At 45.2% G+C, this 22,990-nt stretch overlaps 1 protein-coding gene across 1 annotated transcript in view; it reads right to left on the reverse strand.

Moving 5' to 3' along the window:
• Positions 1-22,990, reverse strand: part of PLEC (plectin) — an 831,873-nt gene that overhangs the window by 782,281 nt on the left and 26,602 nt on the right. The gene's annotated exons all lie outside the window — the stretch shown is intronic.

Consider the following 22,990-nt stretch of genomic DNA (forward strand, 5'->3'; position numbering starts at 1 on the left):
TTTCTTGCGCCCTTTAGTACCCCCCCCAATGCCATCATGTGTGTGTCATATTTAAAATACGGCGCACCATGGCAGTAGTTAGGGGACTAGCGTCAGACTTTTTTATGCTAGTCCGGCGCTTTGAAGGATTAACATAAAAAATGTTGACACTAATCCTGCAAAGCTCCCAGAAGCCCATTGTAACCAACAGACGCCTCCTTTTAATGCCTGCTCTGAGCAGGCGTTAGAAGTGCCAGAAAAAAATGATGCAAAGAAATCCGTCAGTTTCTTTGCGCCATTTTTTTGCCCCCCCCAACAGGGGAATGCCACCTTTGCGTACATTATGCATGGCGCACGCATAATGTAGCGCAAAGGGTCACAAAGTGGCGCAATGCATGCATTGCACTACTCTGTAAATATTGCACAGCGTTTTTGGCCTTCTAACGCCACGTTAGTGTAAAAAAAATTACGCTAATGTGGTGTTAGAATGGCGCTTGGGGCTCTTAAATATGCCCCTATATTTTATATGGCTGGCTGAGTGGTTTAGTAAAGCCAGCCTTTACAAGTGATTTAAAACACATGAATGTTTGTGAAAGGGGAGCGATGGAGAGAAGAGGAGCACATTTGCCGGGTGGTAGTGAGTGAAACCGAGGAGGAGGTCATGGAGTGGGGGAGCGCCACAATAAACTGTCGCACAGGGCACCACCAGCTTCAGCAGGGCACAACTAAGAAGGATAGGGGTCTCAGGTGAGGAAGACGGGTTTGGACTGACAACAGTTGCCCAGAGAGCGATTAAAGGCCACAGGAAGCCTGTCCACCTGCGCTCTGGATCCTCCTAAGGTCACGGTTGGACACCGACACAGACAGGTGAAGGCTGGTGTTGTGCCAGGACCACCGGCTGCCTGATGTGGGCAGTTTGGGCTGAGGGGCCAGACGCACAGGTGAGGGAGCACAGTTCCGATCAGAGGTGCGCACATGAAGGTCTCCCGAGGGTACGGCGGGGCAGCAGGTGGGCAGTGTTGTTGAAGGCTGAGTGTTTAGAGAGGGTAAGGAGGCCGAGGGGCGCAGGGGAGGCGAGGGGGAGCATGGGGGGCCTACGGGCATTACAGGGTGACTGTATGGAGACTCCTGGAGTAGGGTGACCAGACGTCTCGGATTTCCCCAGACAGTCCAGGTTTTCCGAGGACTGTCCCGTTGTCTCGACGCTTCTCCTAATTTTAAATAAATGTCCCGTTTTTTCAGACAAAGGTCATATTATTAAATAAATGTCCCGTTTTTTGGAACAAAGGTCAGATCATCAAGGGAAGCATAAGTTAAAGAGGCCTACAAAGTATGACAAAATTAAAGTATTTTATCTGTTACTGTCAGGCAACACAGTCCCCTGTCTGCTTCCAGCAGACACCAGAGTGGGGAGCAGAGAGAGGTGGGTGGGGGCGAGTTGGGGGTGCAGGGTGGGAGGTCAAGGAATAGCTAATTTTATATGTGTAGTCTTGTACTTGAGTGTGTGTGTGTATATATATATATATATAGATATGTGTGTGTGTGTATATATATATATGTATATACATATATATATATACACACACACTGCCACACACACACACTCACACACACGTATAGGCACACATTCACAAAGCTACGCAAAAAAACGGGACAGGCCAGATATGAAAGTGAGAGTAAAGTCTTTAGTCCTTCTTTTATGTCTGATCTGTCCCAGTTTTTGCTCCTTAAAATCTGGTCACCCTATCCTGGAGGTATCCAAGTGCGGTCGGTGTAGGCTGGTAGAGTGTGTTTGGTGTGTGAGGAGGTGCAGTGTTGGACTGGGTCGCAGGCGGAAGGGTTATATGAGGTTGTAGGTCGAGTAAGTGTTGTGTTTGGACACACACACACATAGAGGCGGTGGTAGTCTTTAAAAATGAAGGGTACGTTTATTCTTGAGTAAGTCAGCACAGGCGCCCCCTCACAGCTGAGCACCACCACCGCAGATAGAACATCAGAACTAAGAACATCATGCAGACTCTAAAACTAAATGCCAAACCCCATTACACATTTTCCCACCTTCAAACAGACCAAAACATAACTAAAACAATGCATACAACCACACAAAATTAACCCAGCAATTACCCAAGCCTCTAAAAAATCACAAAACAGCAATAAACATCATGGCACTCCATAATCACTCAGATATTTCGGTTTTCCTACATTTCTCTTGGGCCTTTGAATTTGGCCAGTGGCCTCATGACGCCCTCTAAGACAGGACTATGAACGTCAGTGGTATTTAGATCAGAGTTAACTAAATTCTGCCTTGTCGTGTCACCTGCCTGTACATTTGAGCCTTCACTCTGTTCCGAACATGGAACTTTGCGCCCGACTCAGGACACCCAACCATCATGATCACCAACGCCACCTTCCTTGTGAACCCATCAGAACTGAACGTTTCCCCACTCTTAAACCGAATGCCATCTTCAGCCACTTTGGCTACGTCTCTGTTGTTCCACCACTTCCCATTCTCAACCTTGACTGAATGTTTGGAAACACGCACCACCTTGGTATCTGGATCTACTTTGACCTAGTCCTTCTTTTCTCTTGGGGACTCCTCACTCTGACTCACCCACACACAATTGTACTTCCTTCACTCTTTTGAGAGCATCCTATCTTAACATGCTTGCAGCCTGAGATTCTTTCACTCTTGCTCTCACTTGACTAAGATTTGGGATTCCTGCATCCACCTCTGTCTCCTGCACCACCCCTTTTGGAGACAATTCCCAGAAGGAATGCCTCCCCTTCAGAAGCACAAATGGAGTAACCCCAGTTGTGGAATGTGGTGTGTTTTGATAACACAAATCTCTCTCTGCGATAGCACCCCAAACCAACAATCCTGCAGTATTGGTCAATTGTATAGTTTCTTTGAACATTCTGTTTACTCTCTCAATCAATCCACCCCCCTGCTGACTGTCATATGTTTAACCCCCAAATTATTCAAGAATTCAACCATGCAGAGCAAAACAAACTGCACACTATTATCAGTGATAAGGAACACAGGAATTCCCTCAGCATGAAATAACTCATTCAAGAAGACGATTGCACTTTGTGTGTTAGGTTCCCCCCAAAACTTGTAGGAAATCCATTTAGAATGACAATCCACAGTAATCAAGATGTATATTTTCCTGCCACACAAACCTCCAATGGATTCAATAAAGTTAATTCCCACCTTCTCCCAGGGTCACTCAGGACGTTTGTACGGGACACAATAATACATTACGGGTGCTCACTACCTTATCCACTTGATGACATTCAGTACAACTTTTGACAGCGACCTCCACTTCGTTATCTATCCCGGCCACCAGTAATACAAACACAAACCTTTCCTAGTGGCAGTGATACCCATATGTCCCCTGTTAGCTGATTTCACTAACCTGCCCATCAAACTATTTGGCAGGATTAAATGTATCCCACTCATCACCCGTTCATCCTCAACACTTAGTTCATCCTTTATCTTGAACTATGGTTGTATTTCACCAGTCAACACACCTTCTCTGGGCCAACCCTTGCAAATATACTTCTGAAAAGTATCCTGACAGTTATCTCTGCACACAAACTCCTTCCAGCATTGCAGTGAAATGACCTCTTTATGCACCATCAACCCATCAACCAGGCCAATCAGAATTTCCTCATCATCATCAATCTCCATTTCCTCCTGGGCGCATGGCGTGGGACATCTAGAGAGAAAATTCACCCTACCGTTCTTGTCTCCCGCAACGTACCTCACCCCAATTTGAAACTTATACAACTTAGATAAAAGGTGAGGTAACCTTGGGCTGGTATTGCTGAAGGTCTTGTCAATCCAAACATATACCAATGGCTTGTGGTCAGTAACCACAGCAAATCCTCTGCTGCACAAGTACGTTACAAAATGACTTACATCCCTCACAAAAGCCAAGGCCTCTCTCTCGCTGGTGCTGTTGTTCATCTCAGCCTTCGAAAGATGCCTGGCTGCAAAACCAATTGTATTTTCCTTGCCCTCCACCATCTGAGTCAGAAGTGCTCCAATCCCCACTCCACTGGTATCCACTGTAACTGCAAAGGGCATATCATCTTTAAAAGGTTGTAGGGCTGGAGCCTCTATGATCAGAGACTTAAGCATTTCAAAAGCTTCCTCTTGCTCTTCCCCCCAAACTAATTTTGCCCCACTCCTCAGCAGCCTTCGTACAATTTCAGTCTGAAGTGTGAAATTCCGTACAAAATGAGAGTAATACTCGCATTGTCCAAGGAACAATCTTAACTGGTCCTTATCAGATGGTAGCAAGCACTTCTAAATCGCCAACAAGAGGTCCTCCTTGGGCAATATCCCCCAAACTAAGATCTTATGTCCCAAATACTCTATTTCCTCAGTCATAAATTTGCACTTTTCTCTTTTCACTGTAACACCATGATCCTCAAGAATACTCAACACTTTATCAAGTTTGATTAACTGTGCCTAGACAGAGTCAGAACATATCAGTATCTCATCCTGATATGCTACAACATCACTTTCCTCTCCCAACAATTGCTACATTAGCTTAAAAGAAACAGATGCCACTGAAGGTAATCTGAACGCCATCCTTAAGAAACGAAACACACCAAATGGTGTAATGAAGACTGTCGGGGAATAAGAATCTCTGCTGAGCGTAAATTGATAGTAAGCAGCTCTGAGATTAATGTCGGAGAAGACTTTTATTCACCCAAACTGTGCTAATATGTTCTGAATCCTTGGTAAGGGGAAACACTCTACCTGCATGTTCTTATAGGAGATTTCAAATTTACACATAGCCTAAGGTCACATGTTTTTTTCATTGCCACCACTATGGGAGGCACCCATTGAGATGAGTCTACGAGTTCAGTGACCCCTTCCACCGAAAGCTGTAGCCTACCCCTGATGCTCAGTGAAACATTGCACACTTTATGCACCAAGGGGATAGCATACGATTCAGAATGGTCTTATGTTCATATCTGGTCACCAACCCCAGTTTATCTTCAAAAGTGGCTTCATGTTTTTCAAGAACATCAGGTAATAAATCAACTTTCACTTCAGTTTTCTCCACCAGGGTAATAGGTTGCTCTGTTCCTGGTCTGAATAACTAACCAAACTTGCCATGGCCCCTCCAACCTAGTCTAATATAACCTCTTTTAGCTACATATACCTTTGTACATGTGGTTCTGTGCTGGTATCTGAATTGTTCTTGAAAGTACCCTAGCATACCAATCTCTTGCCCCCTAAATGCTATTGTCCTGATATCCGGAGGCAACAAACTGATATGTCCCCACTTCAAATGGTACAGATCATCAGACACAATTGTGATGGGTGACCCTGAATCCACTATGACCCGCATGTCAGCCTCACCAATTTTCTCTTCACAAATAGGGTCGCCACAGTATCAGTCTCAATGTCAGTCAGTGTTTTAGGAGTGGATAACAATCTAACATATAATATCAGTTTCTTTTTTAAAGTCTGTTTCATCAATTTAATTTGGCAAATGAGGTTCCTGTTGAGTTTCTACAAATGTAACTTTTTTGTGAATTTTTGCATATACATGCAAAATGACCCGTCTTCTCGCATTTCTAGCACATTTTACCCAAAGCTGGGCAATTGCTAGCATCAGCCACGTGAGACTTGGACCCACATCTAAAGCAATTTATGACCTTATCCAATTTTCTCGATTCCACCCTTCAGGTTTGCACGTTACTGCATTCGCACTTTCTGAAGGTATAAGCTTTGATCTTCCCAATTCTTTAGATGCTAATATAGAATGTTCAATGCCCCAAGTTATTTGCAGGGTCCCATCCAATGTGGGATTCCTGCAACACAAAATCCTTTCTTGAGTTTTGCTGTCATAACAATTCACTACCAATTGGTCTCTGAGATATTGTTCCAAAGGACCTACAAATTCGCAAGTGGATGCAAACGCCCTCAAGTCTGCCACAAAACTGTCAATAGATTTGTGTTGGTGTTGTTTCCTTGTAAGAAATCTGTGTATATATCCAATGATGCTAGGACTATCCTTAAAAAGGTTCCTCAGTCTCTTCAGAATGGCAAAGAGGGTTTGAGCACAGAGCGTCATGGGGGAAAAGTGGTGGGTGGAAGGGTGAGGCTGGTAACTGTGTACTGGTTGGTGAGATGGATATGTTATGTGAGGTTGGGGCCAGGGTGCAGCACAGAATAATAAGGTGACCACTTCACACCCAGTCCCTAGTCAGGACACTGTCTCTAACTCTGAAAATCTCACCCAAAAATCATTGATTCCAAGTGTTAGTCTAATTAGTTAAATGGAAGCAAAACAAAGCTACGACACCCAGAATGCATTTGGTGATCACACAAAAGTACAAGACTGGAAATAGTCCCTTAATGACCTGAAAGCCGGTGGTCATGCTAGTTAGAGATGTGGTAAGAGATGGAGGAACAGTGATGGAGCGGAGAGAAGGCGTGCCAGTTAAGGGGCGAGAAATGCTGATAGGTGAGGTGAAACAAAACTGATGGGCAAGGGAAATGCAGCCTAAAAGATGCAGGTAGATGAACGCTGGCAAGGAGTAACAGGTGAGGGAAGAGGCATGATGCAACAGTAGATAAGACTTTGAGGCTCAGAGAGGAAACTGGTCGAAGCCAAATATTGTGGAAATTGTTGGGATAAGTGGCATTGAGGGTAAGGGGATCCAGGTGGGTGTGGAGGGGTAAGAAATAATAGGTGGGTTACAAGACAGTGATGTGTGAGGCCGTGCAGATAGATGAGAGCTAGTAAGGCAGCAGTGGTGAGGAGAGCAGACATCTAGGGGTCCAGGTACCTGAGAGCTAGTAAGGCAGCAGTGGTGAGGAGAGCAGACATCTAGGGGTCCAGGTACCTGAGGGCGTGTAAGGCAGCAGTGGTGAGGAGAGCAGACATCTAGGGGTCCAGGTACCTGAGGGCATGTAAGGCAGCAGTGGTGAGGAGAGCAGACATCTAGGGGTCCAGGTACCTGAGGGCGTTTAAGGCAGCAATGGTGAGGAGGGCAGACATCTAGGGGTCCAGGTACCTAAGGGCATGTAAGGCAGCAGTGGTGAGGAGGGCAGACAGACAGGTCCAGGTACCTGAGGGCGTGTAAGGCAGCAGTGGTGAGGAGATCAGACATCTAGGGGTGCAGGTACCTGAGGGTGTGTAAGGCAGCAGTGGTGAGGAGGGCAGACATCTAGGGGTCCAGGTATCTGAGGGCGTGTAAGGCAGCAGTGGTGAGGAGAGCAGACATCTAGGGGTCCAGGTACCTGAGGGCATGTAAGGCAGCAGTGGTGAGGAGAGAAGACATCTAGGGGTCCAGGTATCTGAGGACATGTAAGGCAGCAGTGGTGAGGAGAGCAGACATCTAGGGGTCCAAGTATCTGAGGACATGTAAGACAGCAGTGGTGAGGAGAGCAGACAGACAGGTGCAGGTACATGAGGGCAGAGGAGGCAGCGATGGGTAAAGGATGCAGATGCTGACGGATGTAGGTCGGTGAGGGCTGGTAAGGCAGTGATGCAGAAGGAGAGTGGACATTGCGGGTGCAGGTAGGTGAGGGCAGGTGAGGGAGTGGTGGTTGAAGGAAGCAGACACTGGGGGATGTAGGGCGACGAGGACAGGTAAGGCAGCGATGCGAAAGGGGAGCAGGCATTGAGGGGTGTAAGTGCAGGTAGGTGAGGGCAGGTAAGGTAGTAACGGGAGAGGGAACCAGACACTGAGGGGTGTAAGTGCAGGTAGGTGAGGGCAGGTAAGTAGTTGATGGATGAGGGGAGGAGACATTGAAGGGTTTAGGTAGGTGAGGGCAGGTAAGGTAGTAATGGAAGAAGGAACCAAACACTGAGGGGTGTAACTGCAGGTAGGTGATGGTAGGTAAGTAGTTGATGGATGAGGGGAAGAGACATTGAAGGGTTTAGGTAGGTGATGGCAGGTAAGTAGTTGAGTAATGACAGTCGAGGTGACAGAGATTCAGGAATGCGGTATGCAAGGGCAGGTAGAGAACGGTGGGTCAGAAGGGTCCGGTGCAGGTAGTGAATGGAGGTTAGTACACTGGGGATGGGAGGGCCCAGGTAGGTGAGAGCATGTCAGGCAGATACGGGTGTGCAAGGGACATTGAGGGACACATGAAGACGAGGGCAGGTAAGGGAGTAATGAAACTAGAATAAGAGACTGAGGGGTGGGTGTACAGGTAGGCGTGGACAGATGAGGCTGTGATGATGAGGAGGGCAAGCAGTGAGGGGTGCAGGCAGATGAGACAGATATGGGTGTGCAAGAGATATTGAGGGATAAATGAGGATGAGGGCAAGTAAGGTATTGATGGATGAGGAAAGATGACATTGAAGGGAGCAGATAGGCGAGGACTGGTAAGGCAGTGATGGGTGAGGAGAGCAGACATTGAGGGCTGTAGTTAGGTGAGGACAGCTAAGGTATTGATGGATCAGAGATGTTTTAAGAGATCGGCAAAATGGGTTCTGGCCGAGGGCCCCAGGCATTTAGGGGGCCCCCTGGTAGATCCGGCTCTGCTCTCCACACAGTCCTGAGCTGATTCTTAAAGTTTGATAGTTTTTAAATACCACTTTCATTCAGTTTATGTTTTAATATGGGTGATGTGGGAGAGTCTTTTACTGACATTATGCAGAGAAATGTTGTATTTATGTCTTTCAACACCATGCAACATTTATAATGTTCCTTTTACATTGGAACAGGACATCGCATGTGAGAAATGACAGTGGGTTGCGGAGATTATTTGCAATAATATTAGTGAGCTGCTGCTGTATCATAGCAAACACACATCACTATCCCTGAAATTGGATAGAAACACATTTAGAATTTGGACAAGTGCGCCTGTGCACTGTCAGTGACCTGGCCAAAGAGGACATGAAAAAGCTCAAGTTGGATCATAGTTTCAAAGCTGTTCTGAGCAGGAGCCCCCAAAAATAGGTTTCCCCAGGTCCCCCAAAATCCTTAAGATGTCCCTGTGATGTATGAGGGAAGATGGCATTGAAGGGTGCAGGTAGGTGAGGGTGGGAGAGGAATGAAGGATGAAGAAGCAGACATTGAGGGGTGAGCGGCTGCAGGAAGTAGATAAGTATTGATGGGCAGGGGGTAGAGATTTAGGAATGAAGTAAGGAGGGGCAGGCAGGGAATGGTGGGTGAGGGAATAAGAGAGTTAATGGGCAAGTGCAGGTAGTGAGAGGAGGTTAGGACTAGGTCTGGGCAGAGTTCGCTGAGTTCCGATATGCGGAACTTGACGGTATTCGCTGAGTTCCGATATGCGGAATTTAGCAGTGTTCGCTGAGTTCCGCTATGCGGAACTCCATATAGTGACCAAAAAAACTCTGCCCCACTATGCGGAGCTCCACAAGTGGTGGAGTGCGTTAGGTCGCACTGTTCGTGCTGATTCTTAGCACTGGGTGTTTGTCCCGCACTGTAAAATCGGCGTGAAGGGCACCCCGCGCAGCGCAAAAGGGAGCTTCTTCTTCTCTGCCCTCAAGTAGATTTTCTACTCAAGCGGCAGGTTCCTCAACGTGAATGGAAGGTTTCTCAAAGCAAGCGGTAGCAACCATCTGTGACCGCCCGGGTTGAGAAATCTCGCCGGGAGGTGGTCTGGAGTAAGATTTTCCTCTCTCGTGGTCACCAACTTAACGTTGGTTAGCACGAACGAGGAAAATATCTCCGCTCCACTGAGTTTTTCGCAACTCCACACTTTACGCAGAGCACTGAGTGAGAAAAACTCTGCAAACTCCGCGAGTGGAGTGAAGTTCATCACCTACCCCTAGTTTAGGACATTGGGGATGGGAGGGAGGGCGCAGATAGGTGAGGACAGATGAGGCTGTGACGATGAGGCGAGCAAGTATTGAGGGGTGCAGGTGAGACAGATACAGGTGTGCAAGAGATATGGAGGGATAGATGAAGGCGAGGGCCGGTAAGGAAGTGATGGTCCTCTAATAAGAGATCGAGGGGTGAGAAGGCGCTGGTAGATGAGGGTAATTCAGGTAACCACACAGTTGATGGTGTATACATGACATACTCATGGAAGCGAATGGAGACAGCAGGGGAGGACTGTAGACATGTTCCCAGCCGGAGGCCCATATGCATGAGAAGAGTGCCTTTTGAAGACATTTTTGTCAGAAAACTCAAGCCAGTCTTGAAAACATCCGTATACATTCTTCACTGAGCATAAAAAACTCTTCAAAAGATAAATTTGCAAAATAAAGGCTGCATACATTTTTTAACGTAAACCTGGCTGGGTTGCGTTAGAGTGAACATTGTCTCACAGTACCGTGAAAACTGCCTTGGGATATTCAAAAACCTTTGCAGGACAAGGCAAAGTCAAGCATGTGATGTGAGATTTAGCAAAATTCTCAAGTGGCGAAATTTTGCCATCAGTAAAAAAAAACTGCACACGCTCCTAGTTAATAACATGGTGAAGCTTCAGTGACATTCAGAAATACGATTTGAGGGCAACAGTTTAATGTTTCTGAACTGAGGAGGAGAGAGGAACAGCCTGCATCCAGCTGTCAGAACATTCCTGACATTAGGTGCAGCTCCAGATGCCTGGGCCTGGGCCCAACTCTTTCTCAATGCGGGCATTCTAAGGCTGGGCCCAGACCAGCCCAGACACCAAGGATGTTCACTTTGTTGGAGTGGGATTATGGGGTGTTTTGGTGGATGGATCAGTAGGTAAGAGGTATAAACAACCGACCAAAGTCCAATCCAGTGGATCAATTTCTTCTACGTGGGGGTGTGGGAAAGCTGACCACAGACAAGTGAGAAGTAGCGCGTGCAATTTACATCATTCAGCCAATATGAGTTACTCTGTAGGTAATTTGAAAAAAAATAAGTGCCAAGGCCCTCATCAAGAGTCCTTTTGAGGTTGCTTCAGCCATTGCCGCACCGGCATTGCCTCTGACAGCACCAATACAGCCATCACGCCCCTACAATTGTGACAATTTAGACGACTCGAGACCCCCAAAGCTGTAAGAATGGCTTGGGTGGCAGGTACTAGTCATTTTTAATACGTATTAAATTATTAAACTACTGTTGTGCTAATCTCTAAATTACACAAACAGCGCCACCATGTGGCAGGATGTCATAGGTGCTGGTGTAGACAATTAAGTGCCAGTGTGGAGTATCAGAAACCACCTGCTCAAATTAAGCACTGGTGGCTACCAAGCCTTCAATCCATGCAACTTGCCGGATACAGCAACTAAGACAGATGCTTCGTAAATCTGGTAGGATTCAGAGAGAGGGCACAGATCCGCCAGAATGGTTCACATGTCAATCATCTCTTATGCAAGCTGGTGTTGTGCCAGCATAATTTGAAATGCATTACTTTGTCCAGTCATGAAGCTGGTGAGGGGCGAGAATGGGACCCGCAGGGACAGACATATACTTACCCAAGTTGTCGCCCGTTATGCTGTAGATCTCTTTGGGTACATGTCCTCGGTGGCAGTAAATGTCTTGTTTTAGGGGGGTTGATGGTGGCTGCCTGAAAGTATAGGTGTGCACTGCTCGTTTTGATTTCCATCGCAGGTGGACCTGGGTTAGCAACGCAAGCTCAGGTAAGTTCTGGTTACAGAGGTGACTGCGATACAGTGCTTTATGGGTGCACCTAGAAGCGGTGTTACCACTACCCACAAAGGTTACTGGGACATTGGGCAGTGCCCACCTACAGAGGTCACTATGATTTGGACAGGAGTGGAGGGGTGCCGAACTGAAGCCTGGGAGGGTCTGGTCTTGGAGGGGGAAGGGATGATGAACTTCGTACTCTTAGAAGCACTGCTGCTGCTATAGGGGGAAGCCTTCGGACCCCAGCACCCGCCCAGGCCCTCGAAGACCCTCACAGGGAGGGCATCATGAGAAGACCCCCTGGAGGGCTCTCCTGGATGCTCTGTGTGCTGGGGTGACATAGAGTGGAGGATCCCAGAGTGAGCTGAAGGTCACAAGACTGAAAGAAATCCATGTTAAAGTTCCAATTAGGCAGAAGAACTGGGAAGCGAGGTCGCCTTAGGGCCGCTGAAAGGCTGTGGTTAGAAGGAAATGAGAGGAGAGGAGGCGCACACACACGCAGCAAAATGGAACCAGCAAGCGCCTAAAAGGTAAATTAGAAACGACAGAAGAAGAAAAAGAAACACACACAGTGCCTTTACATGCTTTCTTTTTTCCCTGAACCCCTCAGAGGGCCCCTTTCAGTCCCCACAATGCACTCCCAATGACTGGGATCTTGAATGTAACTTTAGCTGTCACTATAAAGTGTCCTGCAGATGCATTGTCTGCTCCTCTGCACATCTAGCAATAAGATTTGAGGGCAACAGTTTAATTCAGTGGTTCCGAACCTGTATTCCGGGGTCCCCTGGGGGTCCACAAAGCCTCCTCAGGGGGTCCGCAACTGCTTAGAAAATTAAATCATATTAACAGATTAGGTCCACAGCTTTTAGTAATGACTCAGTGGGGGGTCCCTGGATTCCAATAATGATTCATTGGGTGTCCTCGGGTTCCAGTGATGATAAAGTGGGGAGAGAGGAACAGCCAGCATCAGGCTGTCTGAACATTCCTGACATTAGGTGCAGCTCCGGAGCCTGGGCCTGGGCCCAACTCTTTCTCAATGCGGGCATTTCAAGGCAGAGCCCAGACCAGCCCAGACACCAAGGATGTTCACTTTCAGAAATACGATTTCAATGATAATGAAACTTAGGTGAAAATGTAGCTTTCACTAGACAGTGATCCACACATGCTCTGCTACTCTGAGTAGTAATCAGTATGATCACAGTAACATAAATTACAGGTATACAAGATGCAGAACGAGTTCAGGTTACTAGAGTTCTACATCAGTATATTGTGTGAGGAATATTCATGTGCCAAAATATCATAGACTAAGCACTGAGGACCAAAATATCAGGAGGTAATTACATGTAAGTAAATATATATTCACTATTCTTAATTCCACCACAACAATATCTATCTATCTATCTATCTATCTATCTATCTATCTATCTATCTATCTATCTATCTATCTATCTATCTATCTATCTATCTTACCCAGTGGTGGTCACCACTGAGTGGTTCTAGTTAGGATCGTGTTTCCAAGGGAAGTGCCTTTTTGTGTTGCTAAAAACTTTGGCATGGTTTAACAAATCTTCACAAAACTCTCCAAAAAAGTGCTAATTTTTGCCTTATTTGAGCATGAAAAGTTTAAGGGTGTTTTGTCAAGCGGGGACTGAGAAAAAACATGGGGGGGGGGGGTCCCAAAACATTTTTTCCCCATTAATTTTACATATGAACTTTAGAAACAGCCCAAACGCCTGAACAGATTTACACATGCTACATTTTGGTCCAGAAAGAGTGCTTTTTTTATTGGGTGTAAATTCCTTCAGTAGTTTTTGAGTAATTAAGCCTCAAAAGTGTTTTTTATATATATATATATATATCTATACATATATATATATATATATATATATATATATATATATATATATATATATATATATATATGTATAGATATATATATATTCACTGAAAAAAACAAAAGTTACATGGACATTATAGTTATGTTCTGAATTTACTTGTATAAAACCGTAGAAATTTAGCAGTTATAGTTACCTGAGCTAACTATACCTGGCCCTCCCGTAATACAATGCTTATGGCCTCACATATTACATCACTCATGACATGGCCATCCCTTAAGGGTCACCTGGCACTGTGGGGGAGCCCTTAAGGCTTCCCCCGCAGTGCTAGTGCTTCAGCAAGCACGGAACTGCTTTGACAGCAGCTGCCTGCTTGCTGAAGCATTTCATCTCTGTCCTCTGGGCATCAGGAGGGGGTCAGAAGCTCCCCCACCACTTTTTTTTTTTTTTAAAGCCCCCAGGACTTGGCCCACCCGGGGCATTAAACTAACGAAGCGCGGGAGTCTGTGCTTTGTTTCATTTTTAATTTTACGAGCGGATTTGTGGATCCACCGAGTTTCTGCTCGTAAAATCAAAACAAAAATGCTTTTTAGTCCCTAAGGGGTCAGGGTGTTCGTACCCTGGCCTCATTTGTTTTTTTTTTACTTTTTTGTTTTTGGGGACTTGGCTGAAGCAGAGTCCCAAGATGGCTAACAACACATCAACAGCTTCTGTTGTTGAAGTGTTATTAGCCAATCAGATCTCAGCACAAGATCGTTAGGGGTCACAAATCCTTTGTGTCCCTAGATATACAAATTTGTTTTCCCCTTAATTTCTCAAAAACTACAGAACGGAATGTCACCAAAACAAAAAAAGCACTCTTTCTGGACCAGGACCCACCTTCCTGCCAAATTTGGTGTAGTTCTGTCCAGTAGTTTTTGTACTATTGCTGTTCAAAATCCCTATGGAAAAATGAATGGAGAAAACAGCTACCCCCCCGACAGATCTCCCCACAACTTCCCAGGCAGCAGCTGACGGTACTGGCAATTTTTGTTTAAAGTTTTGTGAAGATTCGTCAAGCTGTGCCAAAGATATAGGCAAGTGAAAAAACACTTTTTGTATAGAAACGTGGTCACATAGTGGCTACGGCCACAAGGTTATATATATTTTTATATATATATATATACACACACACACACTGTGGAAGCTCGCTCGGCAGACCCGACAGATCTCATGCTGATATCTTATTGGCTGCCACCACATCAGAAGCAGAAGCCACCTTAGGAATCAGGACTCAGTACTGAGTTCTACAAAAAAAAAAAGATACCCTTACCAACTAGGCCTGGGGCAAAAAATGTTTTTTTGCAGTCCCCCTCTCCTTGCCTCAATAGACCCCTGAGACTGTATCATGAGGGCGATCATCAATAAAAAAGGGATAAGGGCACACAGGCCGAGCCTTAATAATCCCCAGGGACCCCACCCCCTGGAGCTGGCTCAATTACTGCTTCCTGGTGATCCTATCCCCACCCCGGGGACACAGTAGCTTCCACCTTGTGGAAGCATTATTAAAGCTCCCACTGGATGGGAGCAGATATGCCTTTTTCTGATTTTTGCTTCCTAATAGCTTTGCCAATTGCCACAAAACTTTCCAGACCTATGGCTTTTTCCAGATTGGAGGATGGAAAATTTTGTGGTGATTCATTAATGGGGTGAAAAGAAAAAAGGGCCCTTCCAAAATAGGTTTTTCCACCAATGCATTTTCCATCCACCTTTGCGTCTCAGGTACCACAAAAACGTCTGAAAAGATTTTAATTACATTTGGCAGAAATATAGATCATAGCGTGTAAATGATCCTTTTGTGTAGTGCAGGTAAGTAGGGTAAGTATTTTGGACATTATAATACATTTTAACTAGAGATATTTGTGGCTGAGCTAGTTTCAGAAACGTTTACGAAAGTACTGCAGTACATGCCGATGACAAGGCGTTATGTGATTGGCTAATGACTGTTTTTACAAAAGTTAAAGGCAGCCATGTTGTTTTAAGTACTCTTAGGTTATGTTCTAAGTTGGGGGCCATAGACATAGGTTAAGTATTAGGTTTTATATTTTATCCTTACCTATTACTACTTTATCAAAGTGGTAATAAGTATGCAAAATTATTTATAAGTTTCTATATATTTAAAAAAAAAATCACCTAGTACTGCGGTAATCTCTAGGAAGTACAGCAGCACTTCAAATTTGTTTAAAAAAGTTTAAATATGTAAAAAATTAATAATAAACTGTACTACTCCATATTTCATGAATAAAGTGTACTACAATGTATTTTCAATTTTTAACATATCTAATTCTTTACAAAAAACTCTAATGAGTACCATGGTAATACCTACAAATTACTGCGCTACTTAAAAAATAAAAGCAAAAAAATATAGAAAAATATAAATACTCTGTACTATACTATAGGTCACTAATATAGAGTACTACAGTGTATTTTTTATGTTTTATTTTTTTCTTGTAACTACTTCTGTACTCTGTAGGTACTATCACAGTTCTCTGTAAACTGTTTTTAAAAATATACAAAAATATATATAAATTTCACTACTTTATTACCACTATGATTAAGTGGTAATATATAGGGAACAACAATAAAACCTACTACTTACCTAATTCTAAGGCCCTAAACTAGAACGCAGCTAAACGGTGCAACATGGCTGCTTTTTACATTTTGTAAACACAGCCATTAGCCAATCATATACTGCTTTGTCGTCAGCATGTACCACGGTATACTGTGAAGTTACTGCGATATACCATGGAACAATGTATAACTATTTAAAAACTTGAACACTACAAAACTATTTACACCTACTACTACAAATTACCATTTACACTCCATAATCTATATTCCTGCCACCATACCTCTACATCCTTTCACCAAATTTCACACTACATCTGTTTAAAATACCACACTCCACTCTATGCCACTCCACTCTATGCTACTCTACTCTACGCTCAGCCACTGTACGGCACTCTACTCAATGCCACTTCACTCTACACCACTCTACTGTATGCTATTACACTCTACGCAACTCCATTTTATGACACTCCAGTCTGTCACTCCACTGTACTCCCCTCCACTCCACACCACTCCACTTTACACTATTCCATTGTACGCAAATTCACTCAACACCACTACACTCTACACTATTGCAATATTCGCCACTCCACTGTATGCTATTACACTCTACTCCACTCTACGCCACACCAGTGTACTCCAGTCCAATGTACACCACTCTACTTACGCCACTCTACACTTTGCTATTCCACTGTACAGCCTTCCACTCTGCCAGTATACTCTACACTATTCCACTATATACTACTTCACTCTACATCACCCCACTGTATGGTTCTCCATTCTACGTCACTCCACTGTATGCTACTACAGTCAATGCTATTCCACTCTACACCGCTCCACTCTATGCTACACCAATGTATGCTTCTGCACTCTATGGCACTCTGCTCTATGGCACTCCACTCTATGCTGTTTCACTCTACAGTACTCCACTCTGTGCCACTCCAATCTATGCTATTGCATTGTATGCCACTACCCTCCGCCCCACTCCATTCTACAACAGTCCACTCTACACTATTCTACTCTATGCCACTCCAGTCTTCGCCACTCTACTGTACGCCACTCCATTTTCTATGCCACTCCACTCTGCGCTATTCCACTGTACGCAACTCTACTCTACCCTACTTCACTCTATGCTGAGCCACTCTATTCCACTACAGTCTATGCCACTCCATCGTACACTGTTCCACTGTACTCCACTATATGCCACTCCACTCTACACCACTCCACTTTACCCCACTCCACTGCATTCTACACCACTCCACTCTACGCTATTCCACTGTATGCAACTCCACTCTTTGACAATCCACTCTATGCTATTCCACTCTGTGCCACTCTAGTCTACACCACTCCACTGTATGCTGGTCCACACTTTGTCACTCCACTCTACGTCACTCCACTCTATGCTATTCCACTCTACTTTGTGCTATTCCTACATGCGCCACTACATTGTACCTCATTCCACTCCATGCCACTCCACTCTGCGCCCTCTACTGTACGCTATTCCATTATATGCTACTCCACTCTACACCACTCCACTCTACACTGTTCTGCTGTACACACCCCACTTTATTACACTCCACTCTATACCACTCCACTTTACCCCACTCCACTTTACGCCACTCCACTCTACACCACTCCAGTCTATGCCACTCCACTGTATGCCACTACATTGTACCTCTCTCCACTCTATGCCACTCTACTGTATGCCTTTCCATTCAATGTCACTCTACTCTATTCCATTGTATGCCACTCTACTTCACCTCACTCCACTCTTTTTTACTGCACAACACTCCACTGTATGTTATTGCACTGTACACCACTCCACTGTATGTCACTCCACTCTATGCCACTCATCTGTACGCTAGTATACTCCAGCCCACTTCACTCTTCCTTATTCCACTGTATGCAAGTCCTCCTTACACCACTCTACTTAATGCTGTTCCACTCTATGCCACTCCTCTCTACACCACTCCACTGTACGCCACTCCACTGTACGCTATTCCACTGCATGCCACTTCACTCTAAGTCACACCATTCACTCTAAGTCACACCATTCACCAGCACTCCACTCTATGGCACTCCACTCCACGTCCATCCACAGTACGTTATTCCACTCTATGCCACTCCACTCTGACACTTCAATCTATGCCACTCCACTGTATGCCATGCCACTGTACGCCACTCCACTCTATTCCACTCTACATCACTCCACTCAATGCCACTCTGCTGCACTGCAGTCTACACCACTCTCCTGTACCCTATTCCACTGTACACCAATCCACTCTACCCCACTTCACCCTACGCCACTACACTCTGCACCACTCCGTTTTCAGCTATTCCACTGTACATTTTTCCACTCTACACCACTTCACTCTACACCACTTCACTCTACTCTACTCCATTCAGTGCCACTCCAGTGTGCGCCACTCCACACTGCACCTCTCCATGCCACACCACTCTAAGCTATTCCACTGTATGTAACTTCACTCTACACTATTTCATTCTATGCCACTTCATGGTACGCCACTCCACTGTACACCACCCCATTCTATGGTATTCCAGTGTATGCCACTCCATTCTACCCAACTCCACTCCACTGTCCTCCACTCAAGAACTCTACAACAGTATACTCCTCTTCACTCTATACACAATACTCCACTCTAAAGAACTCCACTGTACATCTATGCCAATCTTGTCAATGGAAGGCTACAGCACTCCACATTACTCTATGTCTCTGTGCGACACTACTTCAGTTTGCAACACTCTATCCATCTCTCTCTGTGCCTCTCCTTCCCACTTTACTATACTCTATGTGACACTACTGAACTCTACTCCACCCCACTACTGCACTCTACACCATTCCAGGGTACGCTGCTCTATGCCGCTCAACTCCACGACAGTCTATGTCACTCCACTCTACCACACTGTGCTGAACTCTGCTCTTCTCCACAGCACTGTACAATACTTTAACCCACTTTGTGGCACCACACGGTACTCCACTCTATAACACCTTCTGACACTCTACAACATGCAGTCCACTCCACGGTATGACACACTAACCCAATCTATAATACTTTACTTCACTGTATGCTACACCAGTCCACTCTATTCCACTCAACACCACTCTACTCTAAGACATGGTACTCTACTCTGCGCTACACCCTCCACCCTACTTCACTGCACAACATCATCTACTATATAACTTACAGATTCCAATAGAAATTGCCTCTAGCTTCAGTGGATAAAAAGTTACTAAAAATAATGTTATGTTATGCAGATTTGCAATGCACACTATTACCTGGGAGGGTCTCCTAGTGCTGAGCAGGTGTGAGTCTAGGCACACCTAAGGCCTAGTAGGACTCCTCGAAAAACCAGCCCTTCTGCTTCTTGCAGAATTCAGTAAGTGAGGTGGAGGCTCTTATGTGTAGATGCGTGTCATTTCATGCTTCAGGAGTGATGTAGGAGAAGGCTTGACCGCCAGATCTGGTTTTCATTACGTGTGGGATTTGTGCAAATAGGAGTCTGGGTGATCGGAGGAGTCTGGAAGATTTATGAATGCAGATGCAGTTGTTGAGTTATGCTGGGCCATTCTTATGTAGTGCTTTGAACGTGAGGGTCAGGCATTTAAATTGTGCTCATTTGTGAACTGGGAGCCAGTGGAGCTCTTTCAGTTGTAATGTGAAGTGAGTGTGGCGTGGGAGGTTGCGAGTGATTCTAGACACTGAGTTTTGAATGGTCTGCAGCATTCTGGCATATTGTTTGTTAATCTTGCATAGAGAGTGACCCCACATGCCAGCTTGCCTGTGACCAGGGCATGGGTGATGGTTTTCCGGGTACTGATTGTGAGCCATCTTGCTCAGCATCTTTGGGGTAAGGAAACATGTGGTGGTGATAGTGTTGATTTGGGTAGTCAGGCTGAGTTTGCTGTTGGTGATGATCCCAAGGTTCTCAGCGTGGGTGTCAGTCTCAGGCTTGTTGGTAACCAGGTGGAGTCCCACAGGGATGTGCTCTTTAAGAAGATCACAATTTTGGTATTTTGGGTGGTATGCTTTAGACAGTTGCTCTTCACCCAGTGGGTGATTTTAGTCATGCAGGCATTGAACATGATCCCGGTAGTGGGAGTTTTGTCTGTGACGGACAAAATGAGTTGTGTGTCATAGGAGAGGACTTTGATATCGTAAGAGCAGATGATGCTGGCTAAATGGATCATGTATGCGTTGAACAGGGTCGGGCTTAAAGAGGATCTTTGCAGAACTCCGCAGATGAGGTGGCGGGAGTTTGAGGTGCACAGTTCCAGGATAACTGACTGGGTTCTTCCAGTGAAGAAGGAGCTGATCCATCGGAGTGCTTGTACTTGGATCCTGTTGTTGTGTGGGAATTGGATGAGGATGGGGTGGGAGACTGTGTCAAATACTGAGATGTCCAGGAGGATGAGGGACGCTGTGTCTCCTCTGTTCAGAGTCATGCAGATGTCATTCGAAGCAGTGATGAGGGACGTTTCTGTACCATGGTTGGGTCTGAAACCGGACTGAGTGGTGTCAAGTAGTTGGTGGTCATTGAGGTATTTCGTGAGGTGTCTGTTGATGATTTTCTCTAAGGCCTTGGCCGGGAATGGTAGTCGGGAGATTGCTCTGTAGTTGGCCGGCAGTGAAGGGTCTGCACAAGGTTTCTTCAGCAGTCATAAATATGCTACTCGTAAAATACCATGGTGAATAGCATGCAATCGTGAACTTACACAAAAGCATGTAAGTTTATCTTTGTGAATCAGGCCCATACAGTGGAGCTGGTATTACGGTGAGCTCCTAGTACCCGCTTCACAGCTGTGAAAAAGCTATTTGAATGTGCTGATGCTCTATTCAGGTATTAAAATGGCGTGGTCTAGAAAACTATGACAAGAGCCCTGCTCTAGAGTTCATAGTATGCACCCACACATCACCCATGTCCCCGCAGCCCCCCTAACATCACCCCCTCTGGTGTTGTCACCTCTATGTGCTGTTCTACACACTGCCTGTGCATGACAAAATAAACGTTTAGTTTTTTAAAAGTCATGAAAAATGGTGATTTGGATCTTGTGCTATGAATCTAAAGATTATCACATCCCCCAGTGCCTTTTCATATGTCATCTAGAGATTGCTTGAGCTATCTTGTAAGCCACTGGTAATCAAAAAAATGCTAGATAAAGAAATATACACAGAGAGATGCTTTCGGGCAGCCTTTCTTCATTCATTGGTCTGTTCAAGTGTTGTTCACATTTTGCTCCACCCACTATGATACACACCATGTGGCAGTGGCTCAACCCACTTCAGCTATTGGCTCTCTTGCATTCGTAATGACAGCATTTTACCTGATCACTTATGTACTTATGCCTAAAACAATTCACTTCAGTCCAGGTTGGTAGGTCGATACTTTACTTTGGTAGTGCTTTTCTCACTCAAGTTGTTATCTATTTTAGTTTTTAGTTATACTTGTTTATTTCAGCTATGTCTCCACTTCACATTAATTCAAGGCCACTAAAATGGTTCGCTATACCTGTTCTAAATTTGTTCAAAAAGAAGCACCTATACTAGTCTATTACCTTTTTATGCTTTCTCTATTTAAAGCTTTTATAGAAAGTACACAGCTGGCATGTTTAGATGGCTGTGTGTTTTTTCTATCTAAAGCAAAATGAAACCATTGCACCAACTTGCCAAGTGACCTATTGACTTTGCCAAGATTTGTTAAATCTTATGCTCACATCCAAGATGGTGGTCGGCCATTACAAAAAGACTGAGCTTGAAGATTCCCATCAGAGACTGTTCTGAGTCCCTCTTTTGTGTTTACAGCATTCCCCTACAGTCCTCGCTAAGGAAGACTCCTGCTCAAGGTGCACCAACAGTCTACGGATGTGGTTCCTTCTGTCAGTGCATCTAAGGGTGCACAGAGATGGGGAGGGGTGAATCACTGTCAGGATAGGCACTTGTGAAAGGGGGCAGCAGGGCGTGGCAGTGCTAGGACTTAAGGGTCAGATGTACGTAGCTATTTTCATCTCTCAAACAGCCTGATTTGCAGAATTGTGCCATTTGCAACATGAAAATAGCATTTTGGTATGTAACAATGCCTTTTAGCAATTCAGTAATCTAGGGCCAGATGTAGAAAGCCTTTTGCATGTCGCAAACTGCGAAAAACACAGTTTGCGACGTGCAAAAGGCCTAACGCGATGCACAACCTCAAATTGCGAGTCGGTGCCGACTCGCAATTTGAGGCTGCGACTCGCAAATAGGAATGGGTGTTCCCTTCCTATTTGCGACTGCATCGCCATGCTGAAACCAACTCGCAGTTACCACCAACTCATTCGCAAAAAGGAAGGGGTCCCCGTGGGACCCCTTTGTCAATGACGAAAAAAAAAAAAATTCGGAGCAGGCAGTGGTCCTATGGACCACTGCCTACTCTGAAAAAAACTAAACCAAATGGTTTCGGAAGTTTTTCTTTTTTGCAACTCGTTTTCCTTTAAGGAAAACGGGCTGCAAAAAGAAAAGAAAAAAACTGCTTTATTAAAAAAGTAGTCACAGACATGGAGGTCTGCAGTCTCCAGCAGGCCACCATCCCTGTGTATGCATGAACTCGCTATGGGGTCGCAAAGTGCGACCCACCTCATTAATATTGATGAGGTGGGTCTTTGTGACCCCAAAGCGAGTCACAGAAGGTGTCTGAGACACCTTTCTGCATGCACTTTTGCGAGTTGCAATTTGCGAGTCGGTATGACTCGCAAATTGCAAGTCGCAAAATTGTACTTACCAACATCTGGCTCCTATTTACTGAGCTGCAAAATAGTTCTGCTAGTCGCTATTTGGAAGGGACGTGCCGAGGGCGTCCCTTCCAAATAGCGAGTTGCAATGGTATGTATGATTGTTTTCAGACAGTGAATGCGGTCGCAAACCAGTCGCGGTTACCACCAACTTCAAGTTGGTGGCAACCCATTTGCAAATGGGAAGGGGTTCCCAAAGGACCCCTTTCCCTTT

Source organism: Pleurodeles waltl, chromosome 2_2 (assembly GCF_031143425.1).
Source record: "Pleurodeles waltl isolate 20211129_DDA chromosome 2_2, aPleWal1.hap1.20221129, whole genome shotgun sequence".
Classification (NCBI taxonomy): Eukaryota; Metazoa; Chordata; class Amphibia; order Caudata; family Salamandridae; genus Pleurodeles; species Pleurodeles waltl.